Here is a 19,013-nt window from a genome sequence, read left to right on the forward strand (position 1 = left end):
GCTGCATCCCTGGGCTCCCTATTTCAGAGACCAATGAATGCCTTTTTTGCTGGATTTTTATCATCTTATGAGACATAACTATTGCAAATTAGAAACCTTAATTGTATTTGAGAACAATGCTTGTTTGAAGAAGCAACATTTGAGTTGAGACCTAAAGAATGAGCGAGAGAAGTAGCCATGGGAAGAGTTGGAGGTTAAGGTTCCAGGCAGAGATAACAAATACGCAAAGGCGCTGCAATGGGAAAGAGCTTTCTGAAGGAACTAAAAGTGGGAGTGGCATGGGGGGGTGAGTGCAGTGGGAGAGGAGGTAGGAGAGGTACAGGGGGTCAGATGCTACAGGCTGTGCAGAAGACCTTGTAACTCATTTCTAAAATACTATCCATGACTACAAATCTATGTTTAATAGCATGATTTACACTAAAATTCCTTCAACCAATATAGATTTTCCTAGACACCTGCTCTAAATCAAAACATAACTAACCCCACACCAAGCCACTCTACCATGCCTCCCTGACCCTTTCAATATGCATATTTCCTACTGCACTCAGAGGACTGAGTCCAAATATCCCTCACCCTATACTAGAACAAAGTACACATCCTTTGGTAGCAGATGGCAGGAGACAGAATACTCAGGATAACACTGCTGTTCCAATAACTTAGTTCATGGAAGGTGGCCCCCATGGGCCCAATTAAAGCCAGTACCCAACTTTAACTAATAGCGGTAGCCATGTTCTCTGATCTGCCCTTACCTTTACACAGCGCTGCTTCACTGCTTCTCTAGATCAGATGTAAGGGGAATTTAAGGGTGGTGGGAAATGTGGTTACAGAGAAGTTCAAACACCTGCTCCCTCTAAGTAAAGAACATTCCGTATTCTTTCCCCCAGCTTTCTAAGGTTCAAAATCCTAAAAAAATACACTGTAAATTCTTAGAACCCTGACATAGCAATTCTTTGATTTTTTTTCATTTCTTTTAAATGGACCACTTTAGTTAATAACAGAAATTATTAACTTCTGTGGCACCAGCACTAGATACCACTTACAGCCATTACCAGATGTCAGGCACTGAGAGAAGCTTCTATATGCCTTGCCTCATAAAACCATGAGGTGAATGTTATAATTTTTCCCAAATTACAAAAGAGAAATTGAGGCCCCCAAAAGGAGATTTATTATGACTAAGGATGCCCCGTATGTAAAGATAGGAAATAAGAATCAAACCTGGATGCAAAGAGTATGTTCTCATAACCATTGTGTTATGTAAACACCATCAAAAAAGTGCACTGACTGGTTTACAAAGCAATCAAGATCAAGACAACAACTAGTTCTAGGAACATAAACTCTAAATAAATAAAACCAGTAAAGGATATACAGAGAGATAAGTAAAACGCTAGACAAATAAACACACAGCGCATGGCCAGTTTCTCCCTGGCCGGGCTAAACTTAGGGCTCAGGATAAGGCCTACTCCTTCCTGTGTTCTTCCCTAGTTGTCCCATGCATACACTGCCCACCCTACCAATAATCTGGCATCTGGCTACATCCATTTTATTCCTGCGAAATCCTTTGATGAGACTTTGATGACAATCCTCCTCTCAGTTAAATGTCTACAGCCCCAAAAGCCAAGATGAGAAATCACTGGAGCTTGTTTTACTCAAGTTATTTCTCCTAAGAGTTTCAGCTCCACTCCTTTCTAACTGGGTAATCTGAGGCAAATTATTTAACTTCTCTAAGCCTTAGTTTTTCATCTGTGAAATTACCTTCCTTAAGGAGTTGCTGTGAAGATGACATGAAATAATTCATAGTCAACATTTGGCATTGTGCCTAGCACATAGTAAATATTTAATAAATTCCAGCTATTATTGGCCATATTACTATGTATGATATGCCCTAGGGAAATATAATATATGAAAATTAGAATTGGCAAATAGATAAATTAAAGTGATTTTTTTTTTTGGAAGAGAGAGAGAGCACGAGATGAGGGGCGGGGGGCACTGGAGAGGGAGGGAGAGAATCTTTAGCAGGCTCCACACTCAGCACAGAGCTCAACACGAGACTGATGTCATGACCCTGAGATGATGGCCTGAGCCAACATCAAGAGTCTGAGGCTTAACCCACTGAGCCGCTGAGGTACCCCATTTAGTTAAAGAGGATTAACAATATTAAAAGAATTTTCATTTTATAAAGATTTCTCATGGGAATTTTTTTCTTATTTTAGATCAAAACTTCCCTAGAGCATTACACATGAGACTTAGTCTGTGCTGTTTCTACTCACAACACTTCTGACACCAAATAGGTGGGTTTTTTCCTCACACCAACCAATTCTCCAACTCTCTAAATATCAGCTGGGTGGCCTACAATTCAACTCTGACACTAACTGCGCAGAGTTGTCCTCAGAATCCACAGGTTTAAGAGCTCAATCCCACAAGACTGCCCTCACTTCAGATGCCAGTTCCAAGTATTTGATGCCCACGTACCCACACTTCTGTCTGACATGGCTACAAAGTTGAGGGTTCCCATGACACCCCGTTTTGGGTGTGATAATTTGCTAGAATAGCTCAAAGAACTCAGGGAAAGACTCTACTTACATTTACTGGTTTATTGTAAAGGATACAGCCCAGGAACAGCCAGATGAAAGAGATGCATAGAGAAAGGTGGGGAGAAGGTTCAGATTTTCCATCCCCTTCTGAGTATGCCATCCTCCCAGCTCCTCAATGTGTTCGCCACCCCCCAGAAGCTCTACAAACTCTGTCATTTAGGACTTTTTATGGAAGTTTCACTATGTAGGCATGATTGATTAAATCATTTGCTATTAGTGATTAACACCAAGGAATGCTGGAGGTCAGGGGTTGGACTGCAAGTTCCGATCCTCTACTCATGCCTTAGTCTTTCTAGTGACCAGTATTCATCCTGAAGCCATCTGGGGGTCCTCAGCCACCAGTCATCTCATTAGGATGCAAAAGATACTCTGATCACTCTGAGGATTACAGGGATTTAGGGGCTATGTGCCAGGAACCTGGGACAAAGGCCAAACATATACTCTTTATTGTATCCACATTTGGATTCCCCAAAGTTAATTTACCACAACATTTGAATTACAGAATTTAATAACCCTATGGCCACAAAAAATTTCTAGCTCAAGGAAAAGAATATCATCAAAAAGGTTTTCTCATTTCTAGAGGATTCAAGCGAGCTAGCAGATATTCCCAAATAATTTATTGTGCAAGGGAACAAGAGAAAGCAAAACCTTCTATCCTGGAACGAGCTAGAGAGCTGGCCTCTTAATAGCTTAAAACCACCCAGTTTTGAGAGGTAAGAATGAATTTATTATAAGAAATGGAGGAAGAGGACCATGGTACATCCAACCATATAATCTTAGCTAAATCACATAACCTTTATGAACTTCAGTTTCCTCACTAATGAAATGAGATAGTTATAAATAGATGATTTTTCAGGCCCCTTTTTGCTTTCAAATGCAATCACCCATTGCTTGGGGAAAATAATACAGAGAACTTGTCTCAAATAACACAACCCTTCAAGTGGAAAGCATGCTGTTTTATTTCAACCTCTCACCCTGTCCCTTGCTGTTACCCAAACTAGGTAACAATTTTATCTGCAAGAAAGGAAATGAACTGATGATTTTGAGGATCAGGTCACAGAGGTGTCTGCCATACTGACAGCCCTACAGATATGCCCTTTACTGCTTATAGATGCAAAGAAGAAACATCTTCTTTTTTTCTTTCCGGTTTTATTGATATGTTCTGGGAAAGAGAGATCTTAATAAGCAATCAGAGGCAGGTGTAACAGCCTTCCTTTAAAAAACCACTATACCTTGATAACATATAGCTCTTTATGTGAGAAAATCACAGCATTTATCAGAGGAGTAGGTTAACAGTGCATGCTATTATCCTGGAATGGGAGAATCCTGACAATGGAAGGTAAATATGTATGCCACATGGGAATCTGGGATATAAAAATCATGCTACCTTTACACCATGGTCATCAATATTATATTGACTCTCAGAGTGATCTCATTATACAGAAATTCATCCCATGTTTTATTAGGCCTAGGGGAAATATGTGTTTCTTAATCTGTCAAGTGGCAAAGACAACAGGTGAAAATTAAATGGGAATGATCAGAACAAGTAACTACAACTAGTGAATGTCCAAGGCAAATTACTCCCAGTCCTTCATTGATAAATGTAAAAGGAGTTCATTTTAGGCCACTAGACTTGGACACAGGCATCAGAGGTCTTGATCATAAAAAACAAAATTAAAGTTGACTAACAATCAAAAGAAAATATATTGGGTGGAATGTCATAGAACCAACAGGAGCCTGGGGGAGCAGGCTTAGCACCATGCAGCAACCAAGCAAACCCCGGAAAGCTAAGAAGCAAGAAGCACATCAAGCACACTGTTGCAGGTGGATCAGGAAGCTACTGCAGCTGCTCCCCAGGATAAATAATTTCCAACTGTACTTTGTGTCCTTAAATCACTCGCTCAAGAGAGAAGAAGAATCTGATTGCCAGGGCTAGGTCACATGTCGGCCCCCTGGGAGCACAGAGCAGAAGGCTCTGTCTTCTTCAGATTCCATGAAGGGAGACAGGCACCCGGAAATTTACTGTCCCGGCAACATTAAATGAAATGATGGAGGTCAGTTCTCCCACAGGAAATCAGGGTACTATACAAGAGGAAGAATTTATGCTTGCTTGCAGCCAAAAGAAAAAAGAAGGAAAAAGAAACTATAAACAACAACCTGTATGCGTATTTGTTGATCATTCAATAAAACTTTCAAGGTCATATGATATTATAAAGACAATCCCAGGGCACATACAATCTCACCAGCCAAAAAGTACAATCTCTCATACACTCTCACTACCTTAGATATCCCAAACTGTTGTGCATTAAGAAAGAAAGGGATTCCAGTGTGGTTGCTATGCCTGTACTCAAAACAAGAATGTCCAAGAATTTGATGCTGGACCAATCCCCACAAGGTCAGTAGATTATTTTCCTTTCTTTCCTCCCTTATCTAAAGAAAGATAAAAAATCCAGGAGATTGCACAGGTCTCACCAGGAGTCCCTAACTCTCAAATTTAGTAATTTCATATGTGCAGCTGCAGTTAACACAAGCCTGTGGATTTAAGTAAGGCAAATATCAGTACCCTCTCCTAAGCTAGGCTTTCAATAGTGAATCTCAAACAAATGATCTGGACTCACAAAGACTCATCCTCAGATCCAGGCACAAATGGGGTGTTTGGCAGCCACATACCCTTTGTAGATCAATGGGTAAACACTACACTTTCTGTGGGAGCTTGGCCAGTGTTTAAACTGAGATCTGCAGATGGTATCATGAGGGATGTCATTATGGCCTATCATGTCAATGTGAGTTGATGTGCTTCAAAAACCATCTACATCAAATCTTCCTACTCTGCTGAACAATGAGGTGTGAGTTATAGCAATAAAACTCCTTGTAGGGATTTTTTACCTACAGTGGGCAATTTTCTCATTTTTTATAACCCATTTTCATTTTTTAATTTGATTATCACAAGCTGTTCTTCCTATTCCATGAGAAAGTAGTCAACCTAGATCATTTTAGTCAGTGATTACTAAACTACAAAAAGTACCTCTTTAATTTGGTAGTTGTTTTTTAATATCCACAAAAGGCTACTCTGCTCTACTAACAGAACACACTACCAATCTGAATTGTTTAAAATAAAGGATGTAATTCAATCAGGCCTTAAACTATCACACTGCAGTTTCAAATGACTGAGTCATCTGAGTACAGATAAGCAGACATGAAATGTAGTTATAGAAGATTCTCAAGGTAGTTCCTGAACCTGGGTGAGTTAGGTGAGAATTTAAGTTATAAACTGAAGTCAATATTAAATGAGCCCCCAGAAAGAAGGGTAAATGGGAAATGCAGGGTAATGCTGTTCTCCTCCCCAAAATAAAAGCACCAGTGTTTCCACTGATATACCAATAAATATTTCAGTATGCCCACAGGTGCCCAATAATTACCAGATTCTCCCAGGAACTAACCAGATCATGCCTGCCTAATTAGTTATTAAGTCCTTATTTTTCATCAGTGTCCCATATGTACTGGACTGATCACATTCTAACCTAAAAAAATTATTGCCATTTTTCTAAGGTGTCTAAACTGGGAACTTGGATAATTTTCTAGAAGAAACACAATGCTGTTTTATGGGTGTTCAATGTATACATGGTGCCTGAGAATAAAGATATCTGGCATCTGGTCCTGACTGTTTCTAGTCACTTAAACTCTGTGACTCTTGAGTTTTCTTAATTTTAAAAATCAACAAATTAGGGAGAGGTAGTTCAAGATGGCAGCATAGGAGGATCCTGGACTCAGCTGCTCCCATGGACACAACAAATCTATAGCTAAATATGAAACAATTCCCTCTGGGGAAAAAAACCCTGAAAACTAGCTGAACAGATCCTCCACCACAAAGCCACATTAAGACAGGAAGGAGAAACAGAGATACAGTCTTATCAAAAATCCCACCCCTGGCACAGCAACCCACAGCAGAAGAATCAGGAGGGATCACAGAAATATAAAGCGGAGGAGTGAGGGGTTTCTGGCTCACATCAGGCACCCCAACCACTGGAACCTATACTAAAGAGATGAGCACCCAAAACATTTGGCTTGGAAAACCAACAGGCTTAAATCTAGGAGAAATATACAGTTGTGGAGAAAGGATATTCCACTCTTACAGAGCACAAGTGCAAACTTTTTTACTCTAAGACCCAGCACAAAAGCAGCAGATTGAAAAGCATTTGCAGCATTTGTGAAGGAGATTCATTTGCTAACCTTAAGGTGTCTGCCAAAGAGGCAGAAACCTGTCAGGATCTTCTCTGAGGACAGAGGAGCAGACAAGTACTATTTCTGGCATTCTGCCTCTATCTTGCTCCTGCTGGCAAGGTGGGCACCATCTTCACCCCCTCCCTCTACCTCTCTGGCACTGGCAGAGGCAGGCATCATTTTCACCCTAGCCTGCTAGCACCAGCAAGTGAGTGCCCTGACTCTCTGTACTGTTCCTACAACTGCTGCCAGACCCAGCACATAAATGCAACCCACACAGGGGACACCTATTGAGTGTTTGGCTCTAGCAGCTAGGGAGAACTGTGTTTCTGGGTCCCCAGGTCTGAAACAATGAGAGACACAGTTCAAGAGACAACCAAGGGCTAGGGAAAAGTTAAAAGAAAAGGTTCATCCCCTATACAAGGCCCTTCCTTCAAGACTGTAAGAGATAGCTGTTTAACCTAATATATGGAACGAACACAGAGAGTCACGCAAAATGAGAAAACAGAGGAACATGTTCCAAATGAAAAGAAAAAAAAAGATAAGCCACCAGAAAATATACCTTAATGAAATAGAGACAAGTGATAAAGAGCTCAAAGTAATGGTCATAAAAGTGTCAATGAAATAAGAATAATGCAAGAACATAATAAGAACATCAACAAAGAGATAGAGAAAATAGCAAAGTACCAAACAGAAGCCAGAGAGCTGAATAATACAATAAATGAACTAAGAAACTGGGACAAGAAGTGGAAACATTCATGTTATAGGGATCCAGGAAGGAAAAGACACAAAGAAGCAGAAAACGTATGTGAAGAAATAATGGCTGAAATTTTCCCTAACCTGGGGAAGGAATCAACCTCAAAATTGGGTAAGCCCAGATAATTCTAAACAACATGCACACAAAGAGACCCACACCAAGACACAGTATAATTAAAATGTCAAAAGTTAAACATGAACAGAGAATCTTAAGAGCAGCAAGAGAAAACAACTTGTTATATACAAAGAAACCTCCATAAGGGGGCACCTGGGTGGCACAGTCGTGAAGCATCTGCCTTCGGCTCAGGGTGTGATCCCGGCGTTATGGGATCGAGCCCCACATCAGGCTCCTCCGCTATGAGCCTGCTTCATCCTCTCCCACTCCCCCTGCTTGTGTTCCCTCTCTCACTGGCTGTCTCTATCTCTGTCGAATAAATAGATAGAAAGAAAGAAAGAAGAAAGAAAGAAAGAAAGAAAGAAAGAAAGAAAGAAAGAAAGAAAAAAAGAAAGCGAGAAAGGAAGAAAAAGCAAGCAAGCAAGCAAGCAAGCAAGCTCCATAAGGCTATGAGCAGATTTTTCAGCAGGAACTCTGCAGGCCAGAAGAGAGTGCCATGATATATTCAAAGTGCTGAAAGGAAAAAAATTCCAATTAGGAATACTCTGCCTAGGGGCACCTGGGTGTTCAGTCGGGTAAGTTTCCGACTCTTGGTTTCAGCTCAAGTCATGATCTCATAGTTGTGGGACTGAGCCCTGAGTCAGGCTCTGTGCTCAGTGCAGAGTCTGCTTCAGATTCTTTCTCTGAAATGGCAATAGGTACATACCTATCAATAATTACTTTAAATGTAAATGGGCTAAATTCTCCAATCAAAAGACATAGAATGACTGAATGGGGAAAAAGAAGATCATCACAATCATCATTTACCTGATGCCTAATAAGAACCTGTAAATGTAAAAACACACACAGACTAAAACTAAAGAGGTGTGAAAAATGTTTCATATAAGTGGAAACTGAACGATAGCAGGGGTAGCTATACTTACATCAGACAAAATTGACTTTAAAACAAAAACTGTAATAAAAGACCAATCTGGGCATCACATAATAATAAATGGGTCAACCCAACAAAAAGATATAGCATTTGTAAATACTTATGCACCCAACACAGGTGCACCTCAATATATAAAGCAACTGTTTAAAAAACTGAAGTGAGAAATTGGCAGCAATACAATAGTAGTCAGAGACTTTAATACCTAACCTACATCAATGGATAGAACATCCAGACAGAAAATCAATAAGAAAACATTGGCCTTGAACATAACATTAGAGCAAATGAACTTAATAGATATATAGAGAACATTTAATGCAAAAGCAGCAGAATAGCCATTCTCTAGGGCACATGAAACATTCTCCAGGATAGATCATATGTTACATCACAAAAAAATCTTAATAAATACAAGAAGATTGAAATCATATCAAGCATTCTTTTTGACTACAATAGTATGAAACTAGAAACCAATTAAAAGAAGAAAACTGGAAAAATTACAAATTTGTAGAAATGAAACAACATGCTACAGAATGACAATGAGTCAATGAAGAAAACAAAGAAGAAATAAAAAATATCTTAAGACAAATGAAAATGGAAATCACACATCAAAATCTATAGGATGCAGCAGCAGTTCTACACAGAAATATTTTAGTGATATGAACCTACCTCAACAAACAAGAAAAATCTTCAATAAACAAGCTATTTTACACCTAAAGAAACTAGAAAAAGAATAAACAAAGCCCAAAATTAGAAGGAAGGATATAATAAGAGCACACACAAATAAAAGAGACTAAAAAGATAACAGAAAATATCAGTAAAACTAAGAGCTGGTTCTTTGAAAAGATAAATGAAATTTGACAACCCTTTAGCTAGCCTGAAGAAGAAAAAAGAGAGGACCCTAATAAATAAAATCAGAAATGAAAGAGATTAAAACTGAAACCACAGAAATACAAAGAATCATAAGAGACTACTGTGAACAATGATACAACAACACATAGACAACTCAGAAGAAATAGATAAATTATTAGAAACATACTATCCTCCAAGAATGAATCAGGAAGAAACAGAAAATCTGATCAGACCAATTACTAGTAAGGCAATTGAATCATTAATCAAAAACCTACCAACAAACAAAAGTCCAGAACCAGATGGCTTCAATGGTGAATTCTACCAAATATTCAAAGAATATTTAATATCTATCCATCTCAATCCTTTTAAAAATAGAAGAGGAGGGAATGCTTCTGAATTCACTTTATGATGCCAGCATTACCTATTACCAAAACCAGACAAGGACACAACAACAAAAAAAGAAAATTACAGGCCAATATCCCTGATGAACATGGATGCAAAAGTCCTCAACAAATTACTAGCAAACTGAATTCAATAATGCATTAAAAGTATCATACATCATGATTAAGTGGGATTTATTCCAGGGATGTAAGATGTTTCAACATCTGCAAATCTGTTAATGTGATACACCACACAAACAAAATGAAGGACAAAAAGCATATGGTCACCTCAACAGATGCAGAAAACCAACTGACAAAGTTCAATATACATTCGCGATAAAAACTCTCAACAAGATATGTATAGACAGAACATACTTCAACATAATAAAGGCCATATATGACAAGCCTACAGCTAACATCATACTCAATGGTAAAAAGCTGAAGGCTTTTCCTTTAAGACCAGAAACAAGACAAAGATGCACACTCTCACCACTTTAATTCAACACACTATAGAAAATCCTATCCAGATTTCAAGGGAAAAAAATAAAAGACATCCAAATTGGAAAGGAAGAAGTGAAACCACCACTATTTGTATTTATGATTTTGTATATAGATAGCCCTGAGGACTCCACAAAAAAAAAAAAAAACCTGTTAGAACTAATAAACAAATTTGGTAAAGTTGCAGAGTATAAATCAATATACAAAAATCTGTTGTGTTTTTATATACAAAATCTGTTGTGTTTTTTTATACAAACTCTCAGAAAGAGAAATTAAGATAACAATCATATTTACAATTGCATCCAAAAGACTAAAATACCTAGGAATAAAATTTAACCAAGGAGGTGAAAGACATCTACACTGAAAACTGTAAGACACTGATGAAAGAAATTAAGGAGAAACAAATAAATGAAAAGGTAAGAATCAATATTGTTAAAATGTCCATATTATCCAAAGTAATGTACAGATTAAATGTAATCTCTATTAAAATTCCGATGGCATTTTTCACACAAATATAACTTACAATTCTAAAACTCATATAGAACCACAAAAGACTGAATAGCCAAAGCAATCTTGAGAAAGAACAAAGCTGTAAGCAACATGCTCCCAGATTCAAATTATATTACAAAGCCATAGTAATCAAAACAGGGTGATATTGGCATAAAAACTAATACAGATCAACAGGACAGAATAAAGAGCCCAGAAATAAATCCATGATCACATGGCCAACAATTTGTTACAAAGGAGGCAAGAATATACAATGAAGAAAGGACAATCTTTTCAATAGAAGGTGATGGGAAAGCTGGACAGCCACATGCAAAAGGATGAAACTGGAATACTACCTTTCATCATACACAAAAATTGACTCAAAATAGATTAAAGACCTGAATGTAAGACACGAAATCATAAATCTCCTAAAAATAACTCCTTGACATTGCTCTTGGTGATATTTTTTTGGATCTGACTCCAAAGGAAATGGCAACAAAAGCAACAATACACAAATGGGACTACATCAAACTAAAATGTTTCCATATAATGAGGGAAACCATCAACAAAATAAAAAGGCATCCTAATAAATGGGAGAAGATATTTGCAAATCACATTTCCAATAAGGGGTTAATATCTAACTAAATAAAGAACGTACACAACTTAATATCAAAAAACCAAATAATCTGATTTTAAAATGCCCAGAAGATCTAAATAGACATTTTCCAAAGAAGACATACAGACAGCCAACAGACATATGAAAAGATGCTCAACATCACTAAATAGTGAAATGAAAAATCATAATCAAAATCACAATAAGATATCTCACAATTGTCAGAATATTATTATTATTATATTATATATAATATATAATATTATTAAAAAGACAGGAAATAACAAGTGTTGGCAAGGATGTGGAGAAAAGGGAACCCTTGTGCACTTTTGGTGAGAATGTAAATTGGTGCAGCCACTGTGGAAACAGTATGGAGTGTCCTCAAAAAATTAAAAATACCAGTATTATATGATTCGGCAATTATACTTCTGGGTATTTATCCTAAAAAAATGAAAATACTAATTTAAAAAGATACATGTATCCTTATGTTCATTGCAGCATTACTTAACACAGCCAAGATATGGAAACAACATTTATCTATACATATACACATACATACATACACAAATACATATATACACACACAGACACACACATACATATACACAATGGAATACTACTCAGTCATTAAAAAAGAATGAAATTTTGCCATTTGTGACAACATGGATAGATTTTGAGGGTATTATGCTAAACTAATCAGGCAGAGATAAACAAAGACTGTATGATTTCACTTACATGTAGAATCTAAAAAACAAAGCAAATCAACAAACAAAACAAAACTCATAGACAGAACAGATAGGTGGTTGCCAAAGGGGAGGGGAGTTGGGGCAATGGGTAAAGGAGACCAAGAGGTACAAAATTCCAGTTATAAAATAAGAAAGTCATGGGAATGTAATGTAAGTTATAAGGGTTACAGTTAATTATACTGTATTGCATATTTGAAAGTTAATAAGAAAGTAGATCTTGAAAGTTCTCATCACCAGAAAAAAACAATTTTTGTATCTTTCTGAGGACAAATGGTAACTAGACTTGCTCAGATGACCACTTCACAATGTGTACAAATATTCAATCATTATCTTGTATACTTGAAACTAATATAATGTTATCTGTTCATTTTATTTCAATTTTAAAAGGAAAAGAAAATATTTCAATCCTATTTCCACACTCATTTTTCTTAAGAGAAAATATTTCAATCCTGTTTGCACTACTCATTTTTCTCAACATTTTATGGATCTCTTTACTTCTTCCTGAAAACAGCCCAATTGCTAGAATGGCTCCTGGAATAAGGTAGGTACCAATAAATAGTTATTGAATGAATGCAAAAAAAAAAAAAATCATGAGTCAGACCAAAAATGAATAATTTTTTTGATTAAGTATTTCTATTTTATGAATTAACATTCATGGAAAAGAACCAACTTATCAAAGATCAAAGGGAATATGAATTATTCCATGTCTTTCTCACTTCAAGTAGAAGAAATGATTGGAAATTTTACCTCCTGGTATTAAATGTTTTCTTTCATGTTCTTGCTTTTATTTTTTTTTTCCTTTTACAGACTTCTTTTTAACACCAAAGTCTATGTAGATGCTGGATAGAATCTTTCCATTTCTCATGTTCACCCACATATTCATTCAATAAACATGCATATAAATGCTTGTGTATATTTATATATGTACAGAACTCAGCCTGCTGGGATCAAATATGCAAACAAGAATTTCTATATATCATGATAATATACCCTGATGGAGGAAGCAAAAACATTTCCCCAGGAGGACCTATGAATGACACCTATCCCAGACGTCAGCGATAAAGAAGGATTCAAGGAGAAAAAGATATGTAAGCCAAGCCAAGACACAAAAGGTGAGAATAAGTTACCAACTAAAGAGGGGTAGGAGGAATAGTCCAGGCAAAAGAAACAAACTACGTGATATTCCAGAAGCACAAGAGAGCATGGCATAATCAAAGAAAAGCAAGAAATTCTCGGGCACATGGCTGGCTTAGTTGGTTAAGTGTCTACCTTTGGCTAAGGTCATGATCTCAGGGTCCTGGGACTGAACCCCACATCAGGCTCCCCGCTCAGCGGGGAGTCTGCTTCTCTCTCTCCCTTTGCCCCGCCCCACTGCTCATGCTCTCTCTCTCCCAAATAAATAAAATCTTTTTAAAAAATAAATAAAATTTTAAAAAGAAATAAATTCTTCTAGCAAGAGGAGACTAATGAGATCTGTAGGCACACGTCATCAAGGGTATGTTTGTGTGTATGTGTATGTATAGATAGATGGGCAGACAGATGGTATATAGATATAGATGATAAAAATATTAGATATCTCCATATTGTGATGATTAATTTCACAAGTCAACTTGACTGGGCTAAGGAATGTCCAGTTGGCTTTTGAAAACATTATTTCTGGGTGTGTCTCTGAGGGTGTTTATGAAAGAAATCAGCATTTGAATCATTAGACTGAGTAAGGCAGATGGCCCTTACCAGTGCAGGTGGGCATAATTCAAATTGTTGAGGGCTTGGATAGAACAAAAACATGGAAAAAGGACAAATCCATTCTTTCTCCTTGAGCTGAGACATTGATCTTCTCCTGTACTGATTCATCAGTGCTCCTGGTTCTTGGGCTTTTGGATTCAGAGACTTACACTATCAGTCCTCTGATTCTCATACCTTTACACATAGCCTGAATTCCACCATTTCCTGGTTCTTCAGCTTACAGACAGCAGATCATGGGACTTCTGGGCCTTCAAAACCACATCAGTCAATTCCTATAATAAAACTCCTCCTATGTAACTCTCTGCCTATATTTCGTTGGTTCTGCTTCTTTGGAGAGCCATGACTAATACATACATTTTTCTATTAGAGATTTAAGCAAGAGAGTAACACTGATTGAGTTTGTATTTTAGAAGGACCATTCTGGTTGAGCATAACGAATAAATTTGAAGAGAGTAACACTGGAGGCAGAGAAATCAGAGAGAAAGCTGCTACAGTAAACCACTTGAAAAACACAGTAACCTGGACCAGAACAACAGTGGTAAGATAGAGAAAAGTAAATGGAACAGAAAAAAAAAAAAAAAGTAGCAGAGAGAATCAACAGGACTTGACCAAACAGATGTGGGAAGACAAAGGAGATGGAAGAGTCAAGGACGACACCAATTTTTTTTTTGCTTGAGCAATTGTTTGAAAGTGGTACCATTCATTGTAATGTGGAAGATTAAGAAGTTCTGAAGAGAAAGGACAAGTGTACTTGTGAATTTCATAAGTCTGAGTCACCTGTTCAAGGAGGGTAATAATAGACTACACTAGAGATGCAGATCTGGGAGTCATCAGCATACTGCAGGTAAGATCAATGAAGGAAAATATACTAAGAAGGAGGAAAATAGGGTCCCCAAAAAAGCTCTCAGGGATAATCAATCAGTAAATGGCTAAATTAACTATTATACAACTCTAGAAAATATTCAAGTCCTAAAACTATAATTAGGAAAAATGCTTTATAATATTCTGTTGGATACATATCCTTACGTTTCTTATGAAAGTGGAAGGTTGGAACAAAAAGCCACAGAGGCTACTTGCTGATTTTTTTTCCAGTTTACTATAGCACTTTATTTTCTTCACATAATGACATGTTGCTAGGAGCCTAATGTTTGTTTTCACATGACAGTAGAAAACTAAAATTTGTTGTCATCTCTTAAAGAATTGTGTACAAAAACTTTACATAAATTAAAAGAATGAGTAAATTTACAGGTGTAAATGCAAACTGTTTTCCAATTCAAGGCAGTAACAACGCACAGTGTTCTCGTAGGAAAACACTGGATAAGAAAGGAAAATGGGAGGTAAGGCTCAGGCCTTCCTAACCCTGTCAGACCAACAAGACATAAAAATGTCAATTGATTCAAAAATCTTGCCAGCCTCTAGAGAAATCCTGGAATAGGCAGCTCTCACATATTAATACCCTCCACAGATCAAGAGCCTTATAGAGGATGCTCATCAGACCAATGGATTTCTCTTCCATTAACACGTTTTCACCCTAACCATGAAGGGACTGAGCCTCATGTACAAGGGGTTTAAATCAAAGGTATGTACAAGATATTAAACACATACCAAGGGAAAAGTTAATTTGAATATAAGGTCAAAATCAACAATTCTACCATCCAGTGCTGACATCAGATACAAGCTTCAAGGACAAATTTCTGTTCAAAGGCTTATTCCAGTTTACGAGGCTAGCATGAGGTATATACATTTGCCAGGGAAAATTTATACTTAGGAATTAACTCATGCAGCAAATGCTACATATATGCTTGCAGGGCATTTAGAAACATCTGAGGTGGGCAATAGAGGGGCCCGACTCATCATACTCCTGTTTGCTGATCCACACCTGCTGAAAGGTGGAGAGGAAGGCCAGGATGAAGCCCCTACAGGAGAAAAGACCTTGATCTTCTTCATGCTGAGCTCCAGCATTGTGATCCCTTTCTGCATTCTATCCAACATGCTGTGTACACGGTGGTCCCACCAGATGGCACTGTGTTAGAGTAGAGGTCCTTTCAGATGTCAATGTCATAATTCATGATGGAGTTCAAGATGGTCTCCCGGATATCACAGTACTCCATACCCAGAAAAGAGAGCTGGAAGAACACCACGGGGCAGGGGTACCACTCCTTGCCCATGGTGATCACCTGACGATCAGGCAGCTCATAGCTCTTCTCCAGGGAAGAGGAGGACACTACAGTGGCCATCTCCTGCTCAAAGTGCCGGGTGACCTAGCTGAGCTTCTTGGTGACGTCACACATGATTGTGGGGTGAAGCTATAATCACTCTCTGTGAGTATCTTCAAGAGGTAGTCCATCAGGTCCTGGCCAGCCAGGTCCAGACACAGGACGGCATGGGGCAGGGAGTACCACATAGAGATGGGTACAGTGTGGGTGACCCTGTCCCCAGAGTCCATGACAATACCAGTGGTGCGGCCAGAGGTGTACAGGGACAGAACAACCTGGATGGCCAGATACATGGCGGGAATATTGAAGGTCTTGAACATGATGAGTCATAGTCTCCTGGTTGGCCTTAGGGTACAGGGGGCCTCGGTCAGCAGCGTAGAGCACTCCTTGGGCACCATGTGCAGTTCATTGTAGAAGGTGTGGTACCAGATCTTCTCCATGTCATCCTTATTGTTGATGATGCTGGGCTTGATAGGGCACTTGAGGATCAGGATGCCCTGCTTGCTCTGGGCCTTGCTGCCCACATAGGAGTCTTTTGACCCATGCCCTCCATGATGACCTGGGGTCCAGGGGGTGTTCGACAATGGATGGGAACTTGGCCAGGAAAGGGGGCATCATTCCCAGCAAAGCCTGCCTTGCACATACCACAGCCATCGTCAATGATGAGCACAGAAATCTCCTCTCCCAGTGTGATGGGGAGGTGGCAACAGTGGGCATGAAAAATGAGTGGCAGGAAGACACCAAGCATGTGCCAACTGCAGTGAGTGAGACCCCTGATTTTTTTTAATGTGTGAGCATCTCAGATCTTTTCCAATAGATATTGCTAGAGATTAAGAGTGCAATCTCCCTCCCTTCTTTAATCCAATGCTGCCCTGAATTACTGCATCCCTCGCCCACTACCACCATACCTATTAATCTTTGAGGTGGCTTCCATGACAGTGGTGAAGTACTGAAAAGGAAACCCAAACACACCACTATCTCAAGGTGTATAATACATTAAAGTTAAGATACCAAAATATAGTTTAAAAGCAACAAAGGAAACTACTAGTAAAACCATATAGCCAACAAAACTAGTGGGGTAGGGGGTGGATAATAAACATGAGCTGAATTCCTCATCTTTCTTAGCACAGCATCAACAGAAACTTCCTGAAGCTGAGAAATCAAGTGTTAGGAATGAAGCTCTAAGCATCTTACAACTACCAGAATAACTAAAAAGAGAAATGAGAAATGGCCAAAGATGAATTTTTTCTAATGAATGGGCCTGTAGAAAGAGGAGACTGGGGTGGAAGAGCTTTTGTTTATTATGTAGATTCTATCTTCTAGAGTAGTTTCAGGTTCACAGCAAAGCTGAGTGGAAAGTATGAGCAGTTCCATATACACCCTGTTTCCACTTCATGCACATACAGCATCCCTACACCAGAGTGATACATCTGTAACAACAGATGAGCCAACACTGACATAAGCATTATCACCTGAAGCCCATGGTTTACATTACAGCTCACTCTTGGTGTTTTACATTCTATGGGTTTGGACAAATGTATAATGACACATATCTACCATTATAATATCATACAGAATAGTTTCTTCACTGCCCTAAAAATTTTCTATGCTCTGCCTCTTCATCTGTCCTCCATTTCTATCTCTGGCAACCACTGATCTTTTTACTATCTCCACAGTTCTCCCTTTTCTAGAATGTCATGTTGTTGGAATCATCCAGTATGTAATCTTTTCAAACTGGCTTCTTTCACTTAGTTAAGTATTCAAGGTTCCTGTGTTTCTTTTCATAGCTTGATAGCTCATTTACTTTTAGTGTTGAATAACATTCCATTGTCTGGTTATACCACAATTTGATTATCAGTCCACCTACTGAAAGTGAATTCACCTACTGTTTGCTTCCAAGTTTTAGCTATTATAAATAAAGCTACGATAAATACTATGTGCAGTTTTGTGTACATAAGTTTTCAACTCCTTTGGGTAGATACCAAGGAACACAACTGCTAGATCAGATAGTAAGAGTACGTCTAGTTTTTTAAGAATGACAAATTGTCTCCCAAAGTGGCTGTACCATTTTGTATTCCCAACAGCAAAGAATGAGAGTCCCTGCTGCTCCAGGATTTGGTATTGTCAGTGTTCTGGATTTTTGCCATCCTAATGGTGGTATCTCATGGTTTTAATTTATAATTCCCTAATGACATATTATGTCATGCATCTTTTCATCTGCTTATCTGCCAACTACATATCCTCTTTGGTAAGGTGTCTGTTCAGATCTTTCACCCATTTTTCAGCCAGATCTTCATTCTTTTATTGCTGAGTTTTAAAAGTTCTTTGAATATTTTGAATTTAACACTCCTTTATCACAGATGTCCTTTGAAAATACTTCCTCCTAGCCTGTGGCTTGTCTTCTTGTTCTCTTGACAATATCTTTGAAAAAAGTTTTTAATTTTAACGTGGCCCAAATTATCAGTTATCTCTTTAATGGGTTGTACCTTTGGTGCTGCACTTAAAAAGTCATTTCCAAACCTGAGGTCATCTAGATTTTCTCTTATGTCATCTCCCAGAAGTTTTATAGTTTTGCATTTATATATAGGTCTATGGCCCATTTTGAGTTAATTTGTATTAAGGTAAAAAAAATGATTTTAATTTTTATTTGAACCCTTTAATACTATTTTATTATTGTTCCAAATTTTATATTTTACTTTTAGAAAAACGATGGGTTTTTTTCATTATTACCCATGAACCTGATGATTCAACGTCTAAGCAATTATCCTAAGGAGATAATCATAGGTTTGGAGAGAGATGTTCACTCACCATTATTTATGACAGTGAGATAGTAGAAACAATGTAAGTATTAAAAAATTGCAAGGATGG

General features: G+C 38.0%; 1 pseudogene; it reads right to left on the reverse strand.

Moving 5' to 3' along the window:
- Positions 1–15,742: 15,742 nt before the first annotated feature.
- On the reverse strand, positions 15,743–16,893 carry LOC105234947 (annotated as a pseudogene).
- Positions 16,894–19,013: the final 2,120 nt, after the last annotated feature.

Source organism: Ailuropoda melanoleuca, chromosome 4 (genome assembly GCF_002007445.2).
Source record: "Ailuropoda melanoleuca isolate Jingjing chromosome 4, ASM200744v2, whole genome shotgun sequence".
Taxonomy (NCBI): Eukaryota; Metazoa; Chordata; class Mammalia; order Carnivora; family Ursidae; genus Ailuropoda; species Ailuropoda melanoleuca.